Source organism: Schistocerca gregaria, chromosome 3 (assembly GCF_023897955.1).
Source record: "Schistocerca gregaria isolate iqSchGreg1 chromosome 3, iqSchGreg1.2, whole genome shotgun sequence".
Classification (NCBI taxonomy): domain Eukaryota; kingdom Metazoa; phylum Arthropoda; class Insecta; order Orthoptera; family Acrididae; genus Schistocerca; species Schistocerca gregaria.
The window spans coordinates 21,670,057-21,688,870 of NC_064922.1; positions in this window are offsets into that span (position 1 = coordinate 21,670,057).

An 18,814-nucleotide genomic window follows, 5' to 3' on the forward strand; every position below is an offset into this window, starting at 1 on the left:
AACTACTAGTGGTCTTCTTGCGAACGATGAAAACGTAGACTGTTTGAGTCATTACTCCCATAGAGGAAAGTGCTCATGGTGACTCTTGTATTAAATCGCGATACAATTTCTGTGTTTTAACAACACTCTGATAGTCCACAGATTACAGAATGCCTCCAGATACATCGGAAACTACTACCGGTCTTCCAGGGAACGATCAAAGACTAGACTGTTTGAGACTTACTCCCATGAAGAAATGTACGCATGGTGCCTGTTGTATTCAATCCCGATGCAATTTCTGTGCTTCATCAACACTCGGATATTCCACAGATTACAGAATGCCTCCAGATGTGCATCGGATACTACTACTGCTCTACAGGGAACGATCATAGCGATGACAGTTTGATACATTACTACCATGGAAAAATGTACGCATGGTGCCTGTTTTATTCAATCCCGATGCAATATATGTGTTTCATCAACACTCTGATAGTAGACAGATTACAGATTGCCTCCAGATGTGCATCGGAAACTACTACTGGCCTTCCCGGGAACGATCGAAGCGTGGACTGTTTGAGATATAACTCCCATGGAGGAAAGTGTGCATGGTTACTGTTGTATTCTATCCCGATGCAATTTTTGTGTTTCATCAACACTTTGAAGGTCCACAGATTACAGATTGCCTCCAGATGTGCATCGGAAACTACTACAGGTCTTCCAGGGAACGATCAAAGCGTAGACTGTTTCAGACATTACTCTCATGGAGGAAAGTGTGCATGGTGACTGTTGTATTCAATCCCGATGCAATTTCTGTGTTTCATCAACACTATGATAGTCCACAGATTACAGAATGCCTCCAGATGTGCATCGGAAACTACTACTGGCCTTCCAAGGAACGATCAATGCGTAGACTGTTTGAGACATTACTCCCATGGAGGAAAGTGCGCATGGTTACTGTTGTATTCAATCCCGATGCAATTTCTGTGTTTCATCAACACTCTAATAGTCCACAGATTACAGAATGCATCCAGATGTGCATCGGAAACTACTACTGGTCTTCCAGGGAACGATCAAAGCGTAGACTGTTTGAGACATTACCCCCATGGAGGAAAGTCCGCATAGTGACTGTTGTATTCAATCGAGAATCAACTTCTGTGTTTCAAAATCAGTATGATAGTAAACAGATTTCAGAATGCCTCCAGATGTGCATCGGAAACTACTACTGGTCTTCCAGGGAACGATCAAAGCATAGACTGTTTGAGACATTACTCCCATGGAGGAAGTGCGCATGATGACTGTGGTATTCAATCCCGATGCAATTTCTGTGTTTCACCAACACTCTTATAGTCCACAGATTACAGAATGCCCCCAGATGTGAATCGAAACTACTACTGGTCTTCCAGGGAACGATCAAATCGTAGACTGTTTCAGACATTACTCCCATGGAGGAAAGTGCTGATGGTGACTGTTGTTTTCACTCATGATGCAATTTCAGTGTTTCATCAACACTTTGAATTTCCACAGATTACAGATTGCCTCCAGATGTGCATCGGAAACTACTACTGGTCTTCCTGGGAACGATCAAAGCGTAGACTGGTTTAGGCGTTACTCCCACGAAGGAAAGTGCGGATGGTGACTGTTGTATTCAATTCCGATGCAATTTCTGTATTTCAAAAACACTCTGATCGTCCACAGACTTGCAGATTGTCTCCAGATGTGCATCGGAAACTACTACTGGTCTTCCTGGAACAATCAAACCGTAGACCGTTCCAGACATTACTCCCATGTAGGAAAGTGCGGATGCTGACTGTTGTTATCAATCCCATGTTATTTCTGTGTTTCATCAACACTCTGATAGTCCACAGATTACAGAATGCCACCAGATGTCCATCGGAAACTACTATTGGTCTTCCAGGGAACGATCAAAGCGTAGACTGTTTGAGAATTACTCCCATGGAGGAAAGTGCGCATGGTGACTGTTGTATTCAATCCCGATGGAATTTCTGTGTTTCATCAACACTCTGATAGTCCACAGATAACAGAATGCCTCCAGATGTGAATCGAAACTACTACTGGTCTTCCAGGGAACGATCAAAACGTGGACTGTTTCAGACATCACTCCCATGGAGGAAAGTGTGGATGGTGACTGTTGTATTCAATCCCGATGCAATTTCTGTGTTTCATCAACACTCTTATAATGATAGTCCACAGATTACAGAATGCCACCACATGTGCATCTAAAACTACTACTGGTCTTCCTGGGAACGATGAAAGCGTAGACTGTTTGAGACATTACTCCCATGGAGGAAACTGCGCATGGTGACTGTTGTATTCAATGCCGATGCCATATCTGTGTTTCATCAACACCCGGATAGACCACAGATTACAGAATGCCTCCTGATGTGCATCGGAAACTACTACTGGTCTTCCAGGGAACGATCAAAGTGTAGATTGTTTGAGACATTACTCCCATGGAGGAAAGTCCGCATGGTGACTGTTGTATTCAATCCGGATTCAATTTCTGTGTTTCAACAACACTATGATAGTAAACAGGTTGCAGAATGCCTCCAGATGTGCATCGGAAACTACTACTGGTCTTCCTGGGAACGATAAAGCGTAGACGGTTTGAGACATTATTCCCATCGAGGGAAATGCGGATGGAGACTGTTGTATTCAATCCCGATGCAATTTCTGTGCTTCATCAACACTTTGAAGGTCCACAGATTGCAGAATGCCTAAAGATGTGAATCGAAACTACTACTGGTCTTCCAGGGAACGATCAAAGGGTAGACTGTTTGGGACATTACTCCCGTGGAGGAAAGTGTGGATGGTGACTGTTGTATTCAATCCCGATGCAATTTCTGTGTTTCATCATCACTCTGATAGTCCACAGATTACAGAATGCCACCACATGTGCATCGGAAACTACTACTGGTCTTCCTGGGAACGATGAAAGCGTAGACTGTTTGCGACATTACTCCCATGGAGGAAAGTGCGCATGGTGACTCTTGTATTAAATCGCGATGCAATTTCTGTGTTTCAACAACACTCTGATTGTCCACAGATTACAGAATGCCTCCAGAAAACATCGGAAACTACTACTGGTCTTCCAGGGAACGATCAAAGCGTTGACTGTTTCAGACATTACTCCCATGGAGGAATGTGCTCATGGTGACTGTTGTATTCAATCCCGATGCAATTTCTGTGTTTCATCAACACTATGATAGTCCACAGATTACACAATGCCTCCAGATGTGCATCGGAAACTACTACTGGTCTTCCAGGGAACGATCAATGCGTAGACTGTTTGAGACATTACTCCCATGGAGGAAAGTGCGCATGGTGACTGTTGTATTCAATCCCGATTCAATTTCTGTGTTACATCAACACTTTGAAGTCCCACAGAATACAGAATGCCTTCAGATGTGCATCGGAAACTACTACTGGTCTTCCAGGGAACGATCAAAGCGTAGACTGTTTGAGACATTACTCCCATGTAGGAAAGTGCGCATGGTGACTGTTGTATTCAATCCCGATGCAATTTCTGTGTTTCAACAACACTCTGATAGTCCACAGATTACAGAATGCCCCCAGATGTGCATCGGAAACTACTACTGGTCTTCCAGGGAACGATCAAAGCGTAGACTGTTTGAGACATTACCCCCATAGAGGAAAGTCCGCATGGTGACTCTTGTATTCAATCCGGATTCAATTTCTGTGTTTCAAAAACAGTATGATAGTAAACAGATTACAGAATGAATCCAGATGTGCATCGGAAACTACAACTGGTCTTCCTGGGAACAATCAAAGCGTAGACGGTTTGACACATTACTCCCATGGAGGGAAATGCGGATGATGACTGTTGTATTCAATCCCGATGCAGTTTCTGTGCTTCATCAACACTTTGAAGCTCCACAGATTACAGAAGGCCACCACATGTGCATCGGAAACTTCTACTGGTCCTCCAGGGAACGATCAAAGCGTAGACTGTTTGAGTCATTACTCCCATGGAGGAAAGTGCGCATGGTGGCTCTTGTATTAAATCGAGATGCAATTTCTGTGTTTCAGCGACACTCTGATGGTCCACAGATTACAGAATGCCTCCAGATAACATCTGAAACTACTACTGGTCTTCGAGGGAACGATCAAGGCGTAGACTGTTTGAAAAAAAACTCCCATGGAGGAGCGTGCTCATGGTGACTGTTGTATTCAATGCCGATGCCATTTCTGTGCTTCATCAACACCCGGATAGACCACAGATTACAAAATGCCTCCAGATGTGCATCGGAAACTACTACTGGTCTTCCAGGGAACGAACAAGCCGTAGACTGTTCGAGAAATTACTCCCATGGAGGAAGGTGAGCATAGTGACTGTTGTATTCAATGCCGAATCAATTTCTGTGTTTCATCAACATCTTTGAAGGTCCACAGATTACAGAATGACTCCAGATGTGAATCGAAACAACTACTGGTCTTCCAGGGAACAATCAAAACGTAGACTGTTTGAGACATTACTCCCATGTAGGAAAGTGCGCATGGTGACTGTTGTATTCAATCCCGATGCAATTTCTGTGTTTCAACAACACTCTGATAGTCCACAGATTACAGAATGCCCCCAGATGTGCATCGGAAACTACTACTGGTCTTCCAGGGAACGATCAAAGCGTAGACTGTTTGAGACATTACCCCCATAGAGGAAAGTCCGCATGGTGACTCTTGTATTCAATCCGGATTCAATTTCTGTGTTTCAAAAACAGTATGATAGTAAACAGATTACAGAATGAATCCAGATGTGCATCGGAAACTACAACTGGTCTTCCTGGGAACAATCAAAGCGTAGACGGTTTGACACATTACTCCCATGGAGGGAAATGCGGATGATGACTGTTGTATTCAATCCCGATGCAGTTTCTGTGCTTCATCAACACTTTGAAGCTCCACAGATTACAGAAGGCCACCACATGTGCATCGGAAACTTCTACTGGTCCTCCAGGGAACGATCAAAGCGTAGACTGTTTGAGTCATTACTCCCATGGAGGAAAGTGCGCATGGTGGCTCTTGTATTAAATCGAGATGCAATTTCTGTGTTTCAGCGACACTCTGATGGTCCACAGATTACAGAATGCCTCCAGGTAACATCTGAAACTACTACTGGTCTTCGAGGGAACGATCAAGGCGTAGACTGTTTGAAAAAAAACTCCCATGGATGAGCGTGCTCATGGTGACTGTTGTATTCAATGCCGATGCCATTTCTGTGCTTCATCAACACCCGGATAGACCACAGATTACAAAATGCCTCCAGATGTGCATCGGAAACTACTACTGGTCTTCCAGGGAACGAACAAGCCGTAGACTGTTCGAGAAATTACTCCCATGGAGGAAGGTGAGCATAGTGACTGTTGTATTCAATGCCGAATCAATTTCTGTGTTTCGTCAACACTTTGAAGGTCCACAGATTACAGAATGACTCCAGATGTGAATCGAAACAACTACTGGTCTTCCAGGGAACAATCAAAACGTAGTTTGTTTGAGACATTACTCCCATGAAGGAAAGTGCGCATGATGACTGTTGTATTCAATCCCGATGTAATTCCTGTGTTTCAACAACACTCTGATAGTCCACAGATTACAGAATGCCCCCAGATGTGCATCGGAAACTACTACTGGTCTTCCAGGGAACGATCAAAGCGTAGACGGTTTGAGACATTACTCCCATGGAGGAAAGTGCGCATGGTGACTGTTGTATTCAATCCCGATGCTATTTCTGTGTTTCAACAACACTATGATAGTAAACAGATCACAGAAAGTCTCCAGATGTGCATCGGAAACTACTACTGGTCTTCCAGGGAACGATCAAAGCGTACACTCTTTGAGACATTACTCCCATGGAAGAAAGTGCGCTTGTTGACTGTTGTTATCAATCCCCATGCCATTTCTGGGTTTCATCAACACTTTGAAGGTCCACAGATTACAGAATGCGTCCAGATGTGAAACGAAACTACTACTTGTCTTCCAGGGAACGATCAAATCGTAGACTGTTTCAGACATTACTCCCATGGAGGAAAGTGCGGATGGTGACTGTTGTTTTAACTCATGATGCAATTTCTGTGTTTCATCAACACTTTGAAGGTCCACAGATTACAGATTGCCTCCAGATGTGCATCGGAAACTACTACTGCTCTTCCTGGGAACGATCAAAGCGTAGACCCTTTGAGACATTACTCCTATGGTGGAAAGTGCGCATGGTGACTGTTGTTATCAATCCCCATGCCATCTCTGTGTTTCATCAACACTCTGATAGTCCACAGATTACAGAATGCCACCAGATGTGCATCGGAAACTACTATTGGTCTTCCAGCGAACGATCAAAGCGTAGACTGTTTGAGAATTAATCCCATGGAGGAAAGTGTGCATGGTGACTGTTGTATTCAATCCCGATGGAATTTCAGTTTTCATCAACACTCTGATAGTCCACAGATTACAGAATGCCTCCAGATGTTCATCGGAAACTACTACTGGTCTTCCAGGGAACGATCAAAGCGTAGACTGTTACAGACATTACTCCTATGGCGGAAAGTGCGCATGGTGACTGTTGTATTCAATCCCGATGCAATTTTATGTGTTTCATCAACACTCTGATAGTCCACAGATTACAGAATTCCTCCAAGTGTGCATTGGAAACTATTACTGGTTTTCCAGGGAACGATCAAAGCGCATTCTGTTTGAGACATTACTCCAATGGAGGAAAGAGCGAATATTGACTGTTGTATTCAATCAAGATACAATTTCTGTGTTTCATCAACAGTCTGATAGTCCACAGATTACAGAATGCCTCCAGATGTGCATGGGAAACTACTACTGGTCGTCCTCGGAATGATCAAAGCGTAGGCTGTTTGAGATATTACTCCATTGGAGGAAAGTGTGCATGGTGACTATTGTATTCAATCCCGATGCAATTTCTGTGCTTCATCAACACTTTGAAGGTCCACAGATTACAGATGCCTCCAGATGTGCATCGGAATCTACTACTGGTCTTCCAGGGAACGATCGAAGCGTAGACTGTTTGAGACATTACTCTAATGGAGGGAAATGCGGATGGTGTCTGTTATATTCAATCCCGATGAAATTTCTGTGTTTCATCAACACTTTGAAGGTCCACAGATTACAGATGCCTCCAGATGTGCATCGGAATCTACTACTGGTCTTCCAGGGAACGATCAAAGCGTAGACTCTTTGAGACATTACTCAAATGGAGGGAAATGCGGATGGTGTCTGTTATATTCAATCCCGATGCAATATCTGTGTTTCATCAACACTCTGATAGTAGACAGATTACAGATTGCCTCCAGATGTGCATCGGAAACTACTACTGGCCTTCCTGGGAACGATCAAAGCGTGAACTGTTTGAGATATAACTCCCATGGAGGAAAGTGTGCATGGTTACTGTTGTATTCTATCCCGATGCAATTTTTGTGTTTCATAAACACTTTGAAGGTCCACAGATTACAGATTGCCTCCAGATGTGCATCGGAAACCACTACAGGTCTTCCAGGGAACGATCAAATCGTAGACTGTTTCAGACATTACTCCCATGGAGGAAAGTGCGCATTGTGACTGTTGTATTCAATCCCGATGGAATTTCTGTGTTTCATAAACACTCTGATAGTCCACAGATTACAGAATGCCTCCAGATGTGCATCGGAAACTACTACTGGTCTTCCAGGGAACGATCAATGCGTAGACTGTTTGAGACATTACTCCCATGGAGGAAAGTGCGCATGGTGACTGTTGTATTCAATCCCGATTCAATTTCTGTGTTTCATCAACACTTTGAAGTCGCACAGATTACAGAATGCCTTCAGATGTCCATCGGAAACTACTACTGGTCTTCCAGGGAACGATCAAAGCGTAGACTGTTTGAGACATTACTCCCATGTAGGAAAGTGCGCATGGTGACTGTTGTATTCAATCCCGATGCAATTTCTGTGTTTCAACAACACTCTGATAGTCCACAGATTACAGAATGCCCCCAGATGTGCATCGGAAACTACTACTGGTCTTCCAGGGAGCGATCAAATCGTAGACTGTTTGAGACATTACCCCCATGGAGGAAAGTCCGCATGGTGACTGTTGTATTCAATCCGGATTCAATTTCTGTGTTTCAAAAACAGTATGATAATAAACAGATTACAGAATGCCTCCAGATGTGCATCGGAAACTACAACTGGTCTTCCTGGGAACGATCAAAGCGTAGACGGTTTGAGATATTACTCCTATGGAGGGAAATACGGATGATGACTGTTGTATTCAATCCCGATGCAAATTCTGTGCTTCATCAACACTTTGATGGTCTACAGATTACAGAACGCCACCACATGTGCATCGGAAACTTCTACTGGTCTTCCAGGGAACGATCAAAGCGTAGACTGTTTGAGTCATTACTTCCATGGAGGAAAGTGCGCATGGTGGCTCTTGTATTAAATCGCGATGCAATTTCTGTGTTTCATCAACACTCTGATTGTCCACAGATTACAGAATGCCTCCAGATAACATCGGAAACTACTACCGGTCTTCCAGGGAACGATCAAGGAGTAGACTGTTTGAAAAAAAACTCCCATGGAGGAGCGTGCTCATGGTGACTGTTGTATTCAATGCCGATGCCATTTCTGTGCTTCATCAACACCCGGATAGACCACAGATTACAGAATGCCTCCAGATGTGCATCGGAAACTACTACTGGTCTTCCAGGGAACGATCAAGGCGTAGACTGTTCGAGACATTACTCCCATGGAGGAAGGTGAGCATGGTGACTGTTGTATTCAATGCGGATGCAATTTCTGTGTTTCATCAACACTTTGAAGGTCCACAGATTACAGATTGCCTCCAGATGTGAATCGAAACTACTACTGGTCTTCCAGGGAACGATCAAAGCGTAGACTGTTTGAGACAATACTCCTATGGAGGAAAGTGCGCATGGTGACTGTTGTAGTAAATCCCGATGTAATTTCTGTGTTTCATCAACTCTTTGAAGGTATACAGATTACAGAATGCCTTCAGATGTGCATCGGAAACTACTACTGGTCTTCCAGGGAACGATCAAAGTGTAGACTGTTTGGGACGTTACTCCCGTGGAGGAAAGTGTGGATGGTGACTGTTGTATTGAATCCCGATGCAATTTCTGTGTTTCATCAACACTCTGATAGTCCACAGATTACAGAATGCCCCCAGATGTGCATCGGAAACTACTACTGTTCTTCCAGGGAATGATCAAAGCGTAGACTGTTTGAGACATTACTCCCATGGAGGAAAGTGCGCATGGTGACTCTTGTATTAAATCGCGATGCAATTTCTGTGTTTCAACAACACTCTGATTGTCCGCAGATTACAGAATGCCTCCAGATAACATCGGAAACTACTACTGGTCTTCCAGGGAGCTATCAAGCCGTAGACTGTTTGAGACATTACTCCCATGGAGGAGCGTGCGCATGGTGACTGTTGTATTCAATGCCGATGCAATTTCTGTGTTTCATCAACACTTTGAAGGTCGACAGATTACAGAATGCCTCCAGATGTGAATCGAAACTACTACTGGTCTTCCAGGTAACGATCAAAGCGTAGACTGTTTGAGACATTACTCCCATGGAGGGAAATGCGGATGGTGTCTGTTGTATTTAATCCCGATGCAATTTCTGTGTTTCATCAACACTTTGAAGGTCCACAGATTACAGATTGCCTCCAGCTAACATGCGAAACCACTACTGGTCTTCCAGGGAACGATCAAAGCGTGGACTGTTTCAAAAATTACTCCCATGGAAGTAAGTACGGATGGTGACTGTTGTAATCAATCCCGATGCAATATTTGTGTTTCATCAACACTTTGAAGTCCCGCAGATTACAGAATACCTTCAGATGTGCATCGGAAACTACTACTGGTCTTCCAGGGAACGATCAAAGCGTAGACCGTTTGAGACATTACTCCGATGTAGGAAAGTGCGCATGGTGACTGTTGTATTCAATCCCGATGAAATTTCTGTGCTTCATTAACACTTTGAAGGTCCACAGATTACAGAACGCCTCCACATGTGCATCGGAAACTTATACTGGTCTTCCAGGGAACGATCAAAGCGTAGACTGTTTGAGTCATTACTCCCATGGAGGAAAGTGCGCATGGTGGCTCTTGTAATAAATCGCGATGCAATTTATGTGTTTCAACAACACTCTGATTGTCCACAGATTACAGAATGCCTCCAGATATCATCGGAAACTACTACAGGTCTTCGAGGGAACGATCAAGGAGTAGACTGTTTGAAAAAAAACTCCCAAGGAGGAGCGTGCTCATGGTGACTGTTGTAATCAATGCCGATGCCATTTCTGTGCTTCATCAACACCCGGATTGACCACAGATTAAAGAATGCTTCCAGATGTGCATCGGAAACTACTACTGGTCTTCCAGGGAACGATCAAGGCGTAGACTGTTCGAGACATTACTCCCATGGAGGGAGGTGAGCATGGTGACTGTTGTATTCAATGCCGATGCAATTTCTGTGTTTCAACAATACTCTTATAGTCCACAGATTACAGAATGCCCCCAGATGAGCATCGGAAACAACGACTGGTCTTCCAGGGAACGATCAAAGCGTAGACGGGTTGAGACATTACTACCATGGAGGAAAGTCCGCATGGTGACTGTTGTTATCAATCCCCATGCCATTTCTGGGTTTCATCAACACTTTGAAGGTCCACAGATTACAGAATGCCTCCAGATGTGAATCGAAACTACTACTGGTCTTCCAGGGAACGATCAAATCGTAGACTGTTTCAGACATTACTCCCATGGAGGAAAGTGAGGATGGTGACTGTTGTTTTCACTCATGATGCAATTTCTGTGTTTCATCAACACTTTGAAGGTCCACAGATTACAGATTGCCTCCAGATGTGCATCGGAAATTACTACTGGTCTTCCTGGGAACGATCAAAGCGTAGACTCTTTGAGACATTACTCCTATGGAGGAAAGTGCGGATGGTAACTGTTGTATTCAATCTCGATGCAATTTCTGTGCTTCATCAACACTCTGATAGTCCACAGATTACAGATTGTCTCCAGATGTGCATCGGAAACTACTATTGGTCTACCAGGGAACGATCAAAGCGTTCACTGTTTGTGACATTACTCCCGTGAAGGAAAGTGCACATGGCGACTGTTGTTATCAATCCCCATGCCATTTCTGTGTTTCATCAACACTCAGATAGTCCACAGATTACAGAACGCCACCAGATGTGCATCGGAAACTACTATTGGTCTTCCAGCGAACGATCAAAGCGTAGACTGTTTGAGAATTACTCCCATGGAGGGAAGTGAGCATGGTGACTGTTGTATTCAATCCCGATGGAATTTCAGCTTTCATCAAAACTCTGATAGTCCACAGATTACAGAATGACTCCAGATGTGCATCGGAAACTGCTACTGGTCGTCCTGGGAATGATCAAAACGTAGGCTGTTTGAGATATTACTCCCATGGAGGAAAGTGTGCATGGATACTACTGTATTCAATCCCGATGCAATTTCTGTTCTTCATCAACACTTTGAAGGTCCACAGATTACAGATGCCTCCAGATGTGCATCGGAATCTACTACTGGTCTTCCAGGGAACGACTAAAGCGTAGACTGTTTCAGACGTTACTCCCATGGAGGAAAGTGCGGATGGTGACTGTTGTATTCAATCCCGATGCAATTTCTGTACTTCATAAACACTCTGATAGTCTACAGATTACAGATTATCTCCAGATGTGCATCGTAAACTACTACTGGTATTCCAGGGAACGATCAAAGCGTAGACTGTTTCAGACATTACTCCTATGGAGGAAAGTCCTCATGATGACTGTTGTATTCAATCCCGATGCAATTTCTTTGTTTCATCAACACTCTGATAGTCCACAGATTACAGAATGCCTCTAGATGTGCATCGGAAACTACAACTGTTCGTCCAGGGAACGATCAAAGCGTATGCTGTTTGAGACATTACTCCCATGGAGGAAAGTGCGCATGGTGACTGTTGTATTGAATCCCAATGCAATTTCTGTGTTTCATCAACACTCTGATAGTACACAGGTTACAGAATTCCTCCAGATGTGCATCGGAAACTACTACTGCTCTTCCTGGGAACGATCAAAGCGTAGACTGATTCAGACGTTACTCCCACGGAGGAAGTGGGGATGGTGAATGTTGTATTTAATCCCGATGCAATTTCTGTGTTTCATCAACACTCTGATAGTCCACAGATTACAGATTGCCTCCAGATGTGCATCGGAAACTACTACTGGTCTTCCAGGGAACGATCAAAGCGTAGACTGTTTAAAATATTACTCCCATTAAGAAAAGCGTGCATGGTTACTGTTATATTCAATCCCGATGCAATTTCTGTGTTTCATCAACACTTTGAAGGTCCACAGATTACATAATGCCTCCAGATGTGCATAGGAAACTACTACTGGTCTTCCAGGGAACGATCAAAGCGTAGACTGTTTCAGACATTATTCCTATGGAGGAAAGTGCCCATGGTGACTGTTGTATTCAATCCCGATGCAATTTTATGTGTTTCATCAACATTCTGATAGTCCACAGATTACAGAATTCCTCCAGATGTGCATCGGAAACTACGACTGGTCTTCCAGGGTACGATCAAAGCGTATGATGTTTGAGACATTACTCCCATGGAGGAAAGAGCGAATATTGACTGTTGTATTCAATCAAGATGCAATTTCTGTGTTTCATCAACAGTCTGATAGTCCAAAGATTACAGAATGCCTCCAGATATGCATGGGAAACTACTAGTGGTCGTCCTGGGAATGATCAAAGCGTAGACTGATTGAGATATTACTCCCATGGAGGAAAGTGTGTATGGATACTGTTGTATTCAATCAGGATGCAATTTCTGTGCTTCATCAACACTTTGAAGGTCCACAGATTACAGATGCCTCCAGATGTGAATCGGAATCTACTACTGGTCTTCCAGGGAACGACTAAAGCGTAGACTGTTTCAGACGTTACTCCCATGGAGGAAAGTGCGCATGGTGACTGTTGTATTGAATCCCGATGCAATTTCTGTGTTTCATCAACACTCTGATAGTCGACAGATTACAGATTGTCTCCAGATGTGCATCGGAAACTACTGCTGGTCTTCCAGGGAACGATCAAAGCGTAGACTGTTTGAGACATTACTCCTATGGAGGAAAGAGCGGATGGTGACTGTTGTATTGAATCTCGATTCAATGTCTGTGTTTCATCAACACTCTGATAGTCCACAGGTTACAGAATGCCTCCAGATGTGCATCGGAAGCTACTACTGGTCTTCCTGGAAGGGTCAAACCGTAGACTGTTTCAGACGTTATTCCCATGTAGGAAAGTGTGGATGCTGACTGTTGTATTCAATCCCGATGCAATTTCTGTGTTTCATCAACACTCTGATAGTCCACAGATTACAGAATGCCTCCAGATGTGCTTCGGAAACTACTACTGGTCTTCCTGGGAAAGAACAAAGCGTAGACTGTATGAGATATTACTCCCATGGAGGAAGGCGTGCATGGTTACTGTTGTATTCAATCCCGATACTATTTCTGTGTTTCATCTACACTTTGAGGGTCCACAGATTACAGAATTCGTGCAGATGTGCATCGGAAACTACAACTGGTCTTCCAGGGAACGATCAAAGCGTAGACTGTTTGAGACATTACTCCCATGGAGGTGTGTGCTCATGGTGATTGTTGTATTCAATCCCGATGCAATTTCTGTATTTTATAAACAATCTGATAGTCCACAGATTACAGATTGTCTCCAGATGTGCATCGGAAACTACTAATGGTCTTCCTGGGAGCGATCAAACCGTAGACTGTTTCAGATATTAATCCCATGGAGGAAAGTGCGGATGGTGAGTGTTGTATTCACTCCTGATGCAATTTCTGTATTTCATCAACACTTTGAAGGGCCACAGATTATAGATTACCTCCAAATGATCATCGGAAACTACTACTGGTCTTCCAGGGAACGATCAAATTGAAGACCGTTTCATACATTACTCCCATGGAGGAAAGTGCGCATGGTGACTGTTGTTATCAATCCCCATGCCATTTCTGTGTTTCATCAACACTCTGATAGTCCACAGATTACAAAATGCCTCCAGATGTGCATGGGAAACTACTACTGGTCTTCCAGGGAACCAGCAAAGCGTAGACTGTTTGAGAAATTACTCCCAAGGAGGAAAGTGCGCATGGTGACTGTTGTATTGAATCCTGATGCAATTACTGTGTTTCATCAACACTCTGATAGTCCACAGATTACAGAATGCCTCCACATGTGCATCGTAAACTACTACTGGTCTCCCAGGGAACGATCAAAGCGTAGACTGTTTCAGACATTTCTCCTATGGAGGAAAGTGCGCATGGTGACTGTTGTATTCAATCCCGATGCAATTTCTGTGTTTTATCAACACTCTAATAGTCCACAGATTACAGAATACCTCCAGATGTGCATTGGAAACTACAACTGTTCTTCCAGAGAACGATCAAAGCGTATGCTGTTTGAGACATTACTAACATCTAGGAAAGTGCGAATATTGTCTGTTGTATTCAATTACGATGCAATTTCTGTTTTTCATCAACAGTCTGATAGTCCACAGATTACAAAATGCCTCCAGATGTGCAACGGAAACTACTACTGGTCTTCCAGGGAACGATCAAAGCGTAGACTGTTTGAGACATTACTCCCATGGAGGAAAGTGCGCTTGGTGACTGTTGTATTGAATCCCGATGCAATTTCTGTGTTTCATCAACACTCTGATAGTCCACAGATTACAGAATGCCTCCAGATGTGCTTCGGAAACTACTACTGGTCTTCCTGGGAAAGAACAAAGCGTAGACTTTTTGAGATATTACTCGCATGGAGGAAAGCGTGCATGGTTACTGTTGTATTCAATCCCGATACTATTTCTGTGTTTCATCTACACTTTGAGGGTCCACAGATTACAGAATTCGTCCAGATGTGCATCGGAAACTACAACAGGTCTTCCAGGGAACGATCAAAGCGTAGACTGTTTGAGACATTACTCCCGTGGAGGAGTGTGCTCATGGTGACTGTTGTATTCAATCCCGATGAAATTTCTGTATTTCATGAACACTCTGATAGTCCACAGATTACAGATTGTCTCCAGATGTGAATCGGAAACTACTACTGGTCTTCCTGGGAACGATCAAAGCGTAGACTGTTTCAGACATTACTCCCATGGAGGAAAGTGCGGATGGTGACTGTTGTATTCACTCCAAATGCAATATCTGTGTTTCATCAACACTTTGAAGGTCCACAGATTACAGATTGCCTCCAGATGTGCATCGGAAACTACTACTGGTCTTCCAGGGAACGATCAAATCGTAGACTGTTTCAGACTTTACTCCCATGGAGGAAAGTGCGGATGTTGACTGTTGTATTCAATCCCGATGAAATTACTGTGTTTCATCAACACTCTGATAGTCCACAGATTACAGATTGCCTCCAGATGTGCAAAGGACACTACTACTGGTCTTCCAGGCAACGATCAAAGCGTAGACTGTTTGAGACATTACGCCCGTGGAGGAAAGTGGGCATGGTGACTGTTGTAATGAATCCCGATGGAATTTCTGTGTTTCATCAACACTCTGATAGTGCACAGATTACAGATTGTCTCCAGATGTGCATCGGAAACTACTGTTGGTCTTCCAGGGAACGATCAAAGCGTAGACTGTTTGAGACATTACTCCTATGGTGGAAAGTGCGGATGGTGACTGTTGTATTGAATCTCGATGCAATGTCTGTGTTTCATCAACACTCTGATAGTCCACAGGTTACAGAATGCCACCAGATGTGCATCGGAAGCTACTACTGGTCTTCCTGGAAGGGTCAAACCGTAGACTGTTTCAGACATTATTCCCATGTAGGAAAGTGTGGATGCTGACTGTTGTATTCAATCCCGATGCAATTTCTGTGTTTCACCAACACTCTGATAGTCCACAGATTACAGAATGCCTCCAGATGTGCTTCGGAAACTACTACTGGTCTTCCTGGGAAAGAACAAAGCGTAGACTCTTTGAGATATTACTCCCATGGAGGAAAGCGTGCATGGTTACTGATGTATTCAATCCAGATACTATTTCTGTGTTTCATCTACACTTTGAGGGTCCACAGATTACAGAATTCGTCCAGATGTGCATCGGAAACTACAACTGGTCTTCCAGGGAACGATCAAAGCGTAGACTGTTTGAGACATTACTCCCATGGAGGAGTGTGCTCATGGTGATTGTTGTGTTCAATCCCGATGCAATTTCTGTATTTCATAAACACTCTGATAGTCCACAGATTACAGATTGTCTCCAGATGTGCATCGGAAACTTTTACTGGTCTTCCTGGGAACGATCAAACCGTAGACTGTTTCAGATATTACTCCCATGGAGGAAAGTGCGGATGGTGAGTGTTGTATTAACTCCTGATGCAATTTCTGTATTTCATCAACACTTTGAAGGGCCACAGATTATAGATTGCCTCCAAATGTGCATCGGAAACTACTACTGGTCTTCCAGGGAACGATCAAAGTGAAGACCGTTTCATACATTACTCCCATGGAGGAAAGTGCGCATGGTGACTGTTGAATCCAATCCCGATGCAATTTCTGTGTTTTATCAACACTCTAATAGTCCACAGATTACATAATGCCTCCAGATGTGCATTGGAAACTACAACTGTTCTTCCAGAGAACGATCAAAGCGTATGCTGTTTGAGACATTACTCACATCTAGGAAAGTGCGAATATTGACTGTTGTATTCAATTACGATGCAATTTCTGTTTTTCATCAACAGTCTGATAGTCCACATATTACAAAATGCCTCCAGATGTGCATGGGAAACTATTACTGGTCTTCCTGGGAAAGAACAAAGCGTAGACTGTTTCAGATATTACTCCCATGGAGGAAAGCGTGCATGGTTACTGTTGTATTCAATCCCGATACTATTCCTGAGTTTCATCTACACTTTGAGGGTCCACAGATTACAGAATTCGTCCAGATGTGCATCGGAAACTACAACTGGTCTTCCAGGGAACGATCAAATCGTAGACTGTTTGAGACATTACTCCCATGGAGGAGTGTGCTCATGGTGACTGTTGTATTCAATCCCGATGTAATTTCTGTATTTCATGAACACTCTGATAGTCCACAGATTACAGATTGTCTCCAGATGTGAATCGGAAACTACTACTGGTCTTCCTGGGAACGATCAAACCGTAGACTGTTTCAGACATTACACCCATGGAGGAAAGTGCGGATGGTGACTGTTGTATTCACTCCTGATGCAATATCTGTGTTTCATCAACACCTTGAAGGTCCACAGATTACAGATTGCCTCCAGATGTGCATCGGAAACTTTTACTGGTCTTCCAGGGAACGATCAAATCGTAGACTGTTTCAGACTTTACTCTAATGGAGGAAAGTGCGGATGTTGACTGTTGTATTCAATCCCTATGGAATTTCTGTGTTTCATCAACACTCTGATAGTCCACAGATTACAGAATGCCTCCAGATTTGCATCGGAAACTACTACTGGTCTTCCAGGGAACGATCAAAGCGTAGACTGTTTCAGACATTACTCCTACGGAGGAAAGTGCGCATGGTGACTGTTGTATTCAATCCCAATGGAATTTCTGTGTTTCATCAACACTCTGATAGTCCACAGATTACAGAATGCCTCCAGATTTGCATCGGAAACTACTACTGGTCTTCCAGGGAAAGATCAAAGCGTAGACTCTTTGAGACATTACTCCCATGGAGGAAAGTGCGCAGGGTGACTGTTGTATTGAATCCCGATGCAATTTCTGTGTTTCATCAACACTCTGATAGTCAACGGGTTACAGAATACCTCCACATGTGCATCGGAAACTACTACTGGTCTTTCTGGGAACGATTAAAGCGTAGACTGCTTCAGACGTTACTCCCACGGAGGAAAGTGCGGATGGTGAATGTTGTATTCACCCCGATGCAATTTCTGTGTTTCATCAACACTCTGATACTCCACAGATCTGCAGATTGTCTCCAGATGTGCATCGGAAACTACTACTGGTCGTCCTGGAACGATCAAACCGTAGACTGTTTCAGGGATTACTCCCATGGAGGAAAGTGCGAATGGTGTCTGTTGTATTCAATCCCGATGGAATTTATGTTTTCCTCAACACTCTGATAGTCCACAGATTACAGAATGCCTCCAGATGTGCATCGGAAGCTACTACTGGTCTTCCAGTGAACGATCAAAGCGTAGACTGTTTCAGACATTACACCTATGGAGGAAAGTGCGCATGGTGACTGTTATATTCTATCCCGATGCAATTTTATGTGTTTCATCAACACTCTGATAGTCCACAGATTACAGAATTCCTCCAGATGTGCATCGGAAACTACTACTGGTCTTCCAGGGAACGATCAAAGCGTATGCTGTTTGAGACATTACTCCCATGGAGGAAAGAGCGAATATGGACAGATTACAGAATGCCTCCAGATGTGCATGGGAAACTACTACTGGTCTTGCAGGGAACGATCAAATCGTAGACAGTTTCAGACGTTACTCCCATGGAGGAAAGTGTGGATGGTGACTGTTGTATTCAATCCCGATGCAATTTCTGTATTTCATAAACACTCTGATAGTCCACAGATTGCAGATTGTCTCCAGATGTGCATCGGAAACTACTACTGGTCTTCCTTGGAACGATCAAACCGTAGACTGTTTCAGACATTACTCCCATGGAGGAAAGTGCGGATGGTGACTGTT